Genomic DNA, 7,205 nt, shown 5'->3' on the forward strand with positions numbered 1-7,205 from the left:
CAAGATGGCACCTCGAGATATGAGGACGGTCTACATGGTAGCCATGTCACTTAAACCTAAGATGGTGGATGTAGGTACATGAGGAGAGCCTGCATGGTTGTCAGATCACTTATTATAAGTTTAAAGTGATGGGAAATTCAAAAATCATTGGTGTTCCCTCGTCCTATGACGTTGCAGTTCGTTTGCCATAAGCTTAAGGTCACTTGTACTATGTTGAAACAATTTCCGCCCTGCCTATCCCTACCCCTCCATTGTCGCACTTTAAACTGTTGTCACCACAAGCTTGAAACTCAATAGCTGATTTTCCTAACTTTACAACTGTGCAACATGTATGGTTGTCAAATTGTACATGGAGGAGGCAAGAGCAGTCAGGAAGTGGGCATCTGTTTCGGGGTAGGCGAATGAATAAGAAACTGTCAAAAATGAAACACCTTTTTTGGCTTTATGGAAAAAACTCTGCGAACTACCTATATCAGACATCCACTGCATAATAGATGCAAAAGCATAAAACTACACCTACAGTGGAACTTTTCTGTCTAAATTTTTGTTATGATGATAGAACTTCACACATTTTACGTGAGATGAAACTTAACAGTTCAATTGATGCATTTTTCATCTGTTGTTGGACATAGTTAATTATTAGAAGAGACAAAAAGTGTGTAGAATGTGAATAGTTGAACCACACAATTCGTCTGTGGAGAGAGGGATTGTATTGAATTGTATTGTATGTTAACTGGTGGCCCAGAAACGACGAAGAGCCTCCATCCCCGCCGCAGCCGCAGTGGTCCACAACCCCACGACGACTACCGCAGCCCACTTCACCCCTCCACCGCCCCACACCGAACCACTCTTTCAGGGTTATTGTGGTGTTCGGCCTCTGGTAGACGCCCCCCGCCAGGGAACGTCTCACACCAGATGAGTGTAACCCCTATGTGGTAGAGTAATGGCGGTGTAAGCGTACGTGGAGAACTTGTTTGCGCAGCAATCGCCGACATAGTGTAGCTGAGGTGGAATAAGGGGAATAGCCCGCATTCGCCGAGGCAGATGGAAAACCGCCTAAAAACCATCCACAGACTTGGCGGCTCACCGGACCTCGACACAAGTCTGCCGGGTGGATTCGTGCCGGGGACCAGGCGCTCCTTCCCAATCTGGAAAGCCGTGCGTTAGACCGCACGGCTAACCGATCGGGCGGAGAGAGGGATACTGCCAAGCTATGAATGGCGCAGCACTCTGGCATGGTGTGTGACCTTACACAGCTGACAAAACTTCGTGATTACAGAAGGTTGCTCTCCCTGGCATGGTGTTTGTTGAAATAATAAAGATGCAAGTGCATATCTTTCTCAGTCCTAACCTTCTACACATGACAGTGACTAGTACTTGACAACCATACGTGTTATACAGTTTTAAAATTAGGAAAAGTCAGTTGTTGTGAGTCAAATGTTCAGTGATAATTATTTAAACGGTGACATCGTAGGAGTGGGGGAAATTGTTTATACATATTGCAAGTGAACCGTAACGTCATAGGAGTGGGGGAACACCAATGATTTTTGAATTTCCCACCATTGTAAACTCAGCATTAGTGATCTGACAACCCTGCAGGCTGTACTCTTTTTCCCTAGGTCCACCAGTTTGGAATTAAGTGACCTGGCAACCTCATATCTCCAGGTCGCCATCTCGGATTTTGATGTCATATAGACTGTTCTCGTACCACCAGGTCACTCTCTTCGATTCTTTGCCAGTATTCCCCGTTCAGCCATCTTTTATTCTGATGTCATAGAGCTGTGCCAGTATTCCTTGGTCAGTCATCTAATATCTTCAACCAATAGGACATTGCACCATCTAGAGTTTCTTGGTAATTTACATGTAGGAGAACTGGGCTTCATTGGAAAATCAGGCTAATTTCAAATTTCCTGCGATTTTATTCATAGGGCAGTTGGCCTATATCAGAGGAATGTGGGGAGGAGGGGGGAAACCAGCAGCAGTGCAAAACACCCTAGAGGGGAGAGGGAAATGTGACAGTGGTGCAGACGCCACCTGAACTCTTGTAGCAACACTACTGTATTGCGCCCCAAAGGTTTGCCAATACATCGTTAAGCAGGTAGCCATAATTGTTTGGCTCATCAGTTTATTTGCCGCTGATTGTATTTGAATTAGGGTGGACACGAATTGCGCAATTGGCAAAAGTGAAGGAACGCCTGTTTCGTTCCGTCGGTCTCTATGTTACCAACAATGCAGATTATCATGAATGACAAGTGTGTGAGAGTGTTTCTGTTTTCTTTGAACGGGCTCACCTTAGCATTTACATTTTTATGAGTAACTTGATAAAACATTTACATTCAGCTAAATAGTGTCAGGTCTGGTTCCATACCAAAAACTGTTCCGTATTAAAAATTGTGAAGAAAGCGTAAGTAAGTGTTCATCCACAGTAGAACTGTGTGTATTGAAATGAACATATTGCATTTTTTGATGTATGTTTCGTACAAAGTTTAAATGTTTTTGATAAGTTAGAAATATTTGAATTACTGTACTTGCAACTGAAGCTCATTATTATATACTTTCTTTTCTTTTAACACTCCTTTGTCATTCTCCTGTCAGAATATTTAAGATACAATTTACTTTTTTTAAGTTTTGTAATAAAAGTTTAATAGTGCTCTTCAGCTCAACGTTGCTACACTCGTACATTAATGGCTCACTGACGGGTTGTGAGGAATAGCCAAGAGAGAACCACAGGCTTTGTGCGAGTTGCGTAGTTACTTAGTTAATGTACCGGCGGTAAGAGCAGTTTTGGACAAGTTTCGAAGATCGTGTGAGCCGAGTGTAAGAAGCAACATCATGGCCAAAATACTTATACATCCTATTATAAAGTTTAAGTAGGTAAATAGAAAGAAATATTCGACAGAAGATTCTACCGAATAACTCGTTTTGCCGGCTGGAGTGGCCGAGCGGTTCTAGGCGCTACAGTCTGGAACCGCGCGACCGCTACGGTCGCAGGTTCGAATCCTGCCTCGGGCATGGATGTGTGTGATGTCCTTAGGTTAGTTAGGTTTAAGTAGTTCTAAGTTCTAGGGAACTGATGACCTCAGATGTTAAGTCCTATAGTGCTCAGAGTCATCAACAACTCGTTTTCCAGTTTTCAACATCCAGATAACAGGTTTTGCGATGAGAATATCGGTTAGAATCCTGAAGTGGATGAGTACGGGAGGTGATGTAGTCACGATAAATGACGCTGTAGCCGAACGGTCGCCACTCTTTATATTTACAACAGAAATTTGTCGTGAAGTATGCGCAGGAATAGTGGAAAATGTGTGTGGCAGTGAGGTAGGGGTCGCTAGTGCTGGCGGCGTTCCACGTAACGAGTGGCGCCTGTTCCCGTAATAGGGCATGTCAGGGCCTACCACACGCTAGGCTCGTTACCCCCGCTTTCAAGTGGCGCCGCTGCCAAATTTTGTCGTTTAGCCATTAGACTCTCCTTAGATGCGCGCCAGAATCGCATTCGTTTGACACAAAAGGAGGAATTTTCCGTAATTGCCATGGAAGCGACCACACAATGAGCGCTTCTGGAGAGAGCAATGACCTCTCTGTCCGGCCTCCGTCGGGTCTTGTATAACTCGCTGCCTGCTGCTCAGCAACCACCTCCTTTCCTTTACAACGCACTACCCCTTTATTCTGCACCTAACGTACTGTAACGTCGTCATACCGAGAAGTGGTTCCTCTATTGTTAGGAGTAATATTTCTGTACTGCGTTTGTTTCATTTCATAGTAAGTATAGCTGATAGCTGATAGAATATCCCTCGAACGTGACGCCAGGGGTAAGCAATCGACTTGCGACGATCATAAACTGAAGACAGAAAGGTAAATTTGTAGAGAAAACCGTTGGCCGTCAGTTTCATAGATCGACGCTTTGAGGTCTCCGGCCGAGACGAATATGCTAAGTTCCTTTTTCTCGCAGAGAGAGCAATATCGTGAATTTCATCTAACGATGTGGACAAACGAAAATAAACGTTTAGAGTAGCTCGGCGGGAGCTGGTGAGAAAGTAAAGACCGGTGGTGGGACGTGTGCCGCAGCGCGCCAGGCAGGGGATATTGCTCATTATGAACTGACCTCATCTCGCAGCCTGTCCGCTCACCTACGTCTCTACCTCCTGCCTCCTGTCGCTCAGCGCTGCACACCACCCCCTCCTTCCTAAAACTTTGTGCTGCCCATTAAAGCTGTAACACCAGCAAGACAAAATTTTACATATTGTACGTATACTCTGAGGAGACGAAAGTAACAGGATACGAGGTGCTATCCAAAATTTTCGGGACTGGTGCTGCCATCTGTTGAAAACTTTACTTTTGGACTAATGGCCGCCATCACTCACGAAGTAGTTCGCATCCGCACGTACACACCGGTCCCAGCGCTTCTGCCACTGGTCAAACGTTTTCTGGAAGTCATGTTCTTTGAGGGCTAAATGGTACATACTCAGCTACAATGACAAAATTGTCCACAGAATAGGCAACATATTGAAAATAGTTCAAATGGCTCTGAGCAGTATGGGACTTAACATCTGAGGTCATCAGTCCCATATAACTTAGAACTACTTAAATCTAGCTAACCTAATGACATCACAAACATCCATGCCCGAGGCAGAATTCGAACCTGCGACCGGAGCGGTGGCGCGGTTCCAGACTGAAGCGCCTAGAACCGCTCGCCACATCGGCCGGCTCAACATATTGAAGAAACAGGAATTTTAAATAGGATACAGGACAGACAACACAACACAGTGATAACTCAGAACACATGAGACACCCACAGATAAATTCAAGTAAAAACGAAATTACACCAAGTACATAAATATGTATGTGCAGTGCCCTCAGAACGCAAAAGAAGAAGGATCAGTCACAAAAAAAGTGAGTAATAACGAATATATATGTAAAACATTTTTCCACACCAAAATCACGGTTTTTAAAAATCAAAGGATGTGTTAACTCGCCGATGACATTCATATTATATCGTTTGGCTTTCAGATGGCAAACTATCAGCACTGGACACCATACAGATCGTCCTGGAAAACCATATAATGTAAACTCACGGTAAGAAGAAAACGAACAAAAACTTTCTTTAGGCCTCACTTTGTGAGATCAGTTACAACCTAAAATATGTTCACTTTTTACAGTTATCAATAAACAAAATCCACTGATGATGGCACAGATGTTCCGAAACACGTTTGGGCAACAAGAAAAAACAGTGTTTTTACATAAAAGGCGGAACCTATATCCAATAACTTAACTGCAAACACGGAAAGAAAGACAGGAGCTGCAGATCCAAAAGATGAAGGGAACCAAAATGAAGAGAAAGTGGAAACCCCTGCAAGCTGAGTTGTACAATTTGCGGCTTTCTGTTGCAGGCACATGGATAATTCAATGAAAATGGCTCTAAACCCTTATCACTGCAGTTATAGTTTTCAATTTTGAAAATGCCTGTCTTACACTATTTCAGGAAAACCAACCCGCCATCGAGAGCTGAACCACTCTGCTCTCACGAGTGGTGGGAGCTCAGATGGGATTTCTACAACACTCTCTGGACACAGAATGTCGAGGAATTAAGTGGGTCCTACCCCAGTATTTCGATGTGTCTCGTGAAAACCCAAGAAAATGTTTTTCACGATCAGCTATAACTGAATGTAAATATGTAGCATTTTTGTGAAATAGTGAAAGCAAGTACTGCAGTGATAACAGGAATCGTGAACACCCAAGACTGAAATATAAGTGTAATCGTGTCTTCCCGTAAGGGTTCTCAACATTTATGTCACCAATGAAACACACCAACACTATGGAAACGGAGTAGCATGACCCAATACAGGTCATCAACAAGTTACACGGGTACACCCATGCACCACCTTTTAGCGCGATTATATCCCTTTATTTGGGAGAAAGGTAATGTGTTATGGATATATGAGCAGCTAGAGGTACAGAATAGCAAACTACAGCGGGTCTAACCATCTGTTTTACTTTGGCGAACGACCTTACCGCCAATCAAACGTAAAAAAATGCTGGGTCCTCTTGAACTCAGTTTATGATAACTCGCACGGGTAGCAACGTAGAGACCGGTGGTACGAAGCAGGTGGTTCTGGAGATAAATGACAGTGGAGGTTACGTAGTGAACGAATAATCAAACAAAGTCCAGAGAGCCGCAAAGTCCCCGTAAACATATACAACAACTCTGCGAGCAATACAAACCACGAACGTAAATCAGGCAAGGTCAAAACTCTACTAGACAATGACGCACAATGGAAGGCTTCATCGACTATCGAGAGACTGTTTAGCAGTAGACGGGCTCTGGTAATCAGCGGTAAACACTCGTCAGAGGGCGGCGCCACCCCTTCCTTACATAGAGAGCCTGTATAGGGAGAGAGTGGCCATAGGTAAAGATGCCGGTGATTGGTTGATTAGCTTTGGCAGAAAAATGCCGCCAAACGTCTCTCGCGCTTCCTATGTTCGCCGTGCTTTTGAGTTGAAGTTCAGAGGACTTTTGAAAACGATTAAAAGGTATTTGAATTATTGAGAGACTTATGCGTTGTGCATGGATGTTCGATTTAGTTGTATATCGTTTTTAATACGTAATTAGCGTTTGCGAGTTGAAATAATGAAGCGTTTTGTGATGAAGTCGGTAGGCCTACATGTTTTAAGTAAACACGTTAGTAATTGTAAAGTATTGTTCTTGACATCTGTAATTCGTTCTGCAGACGTAAGTAAACGATGCCAGCTTGTGCTGCATTTGGTTGTTCCCAATAGAGGCGAAGGTCGATTTCGCATGTTGGCGTTTTCACGCAATGAAGAAAGACGAAAGCAGTGGGCAGTCGCAGTCAACAGGGCTGACATAATCAAACAGGAGCCTTGTGTAAACCGACCAAGTACTCTTATCTATGCGAAGTAAGTCGTTCTTGCTTTTTACTACATATAAAACAAATTGCAATATACATAGTTAATTTTGAAAACAGACCTGTAAATCGGCTGTGTGAAAGTTATTATAACACATTATTCTTATAAACAAAGGCATTTAACGAATGATTTCGCCATATTGTCTTGTGCTTCTGATTCGGTGAGTGTGTACTCCACTAAAGTCCCGCCCGCAGTTTGGCAGAAAAATGGCCGCCGTATCGTCCGGTGGCGACTCTCTCCCTATACAGGCTCTCTAGTGCTTACCGCGGCTGCTGCACCTCGCG

The 7,205-nt window shown here is 43.8% G+C and overlaps 1 long non-coding RNA gene across 1 annotated transcript in view; it reads left to right on the forward strand.

Moving 5' to 3' along the window:
* The window catches only part of LOC126183436 (uncharacterized), a 30,048-nt gene extending 24,782 nt beyond the window's left edge, over positions 1-5,266 (forward strand). The window contains exons 2-3 of the long non-coding RNA XR_007536750.1: positions 5,008-5,073; positions 5,157-5,266. This is a non-coding gene — a long non-coding RNA (uncharacterized LOC126183436). The remainder of the gene's footprint in view (positions 1-5,007; positions 5,074-5,156) is intronic.
* The last annotated feature ends 1,939 nt before the right edge of the window (positions 5,267-7,205 follow it).

This window comes from Schistocerca cancellata, chromosome 4 (assembly GCF_023864275.1).
Source record: "Schistocerca cancellata isolate TAMUIC-IGC-003103 chromosome 4, iqSchCanc2.1, whole genome shotgun sequence".
Classification (NCBI taxonomy): Eukaryota; Metazoa; Arthropoda; class Insecta; order Orthoptera; family Acrididae; genus Schistocerca; species Schistocerca cancellata.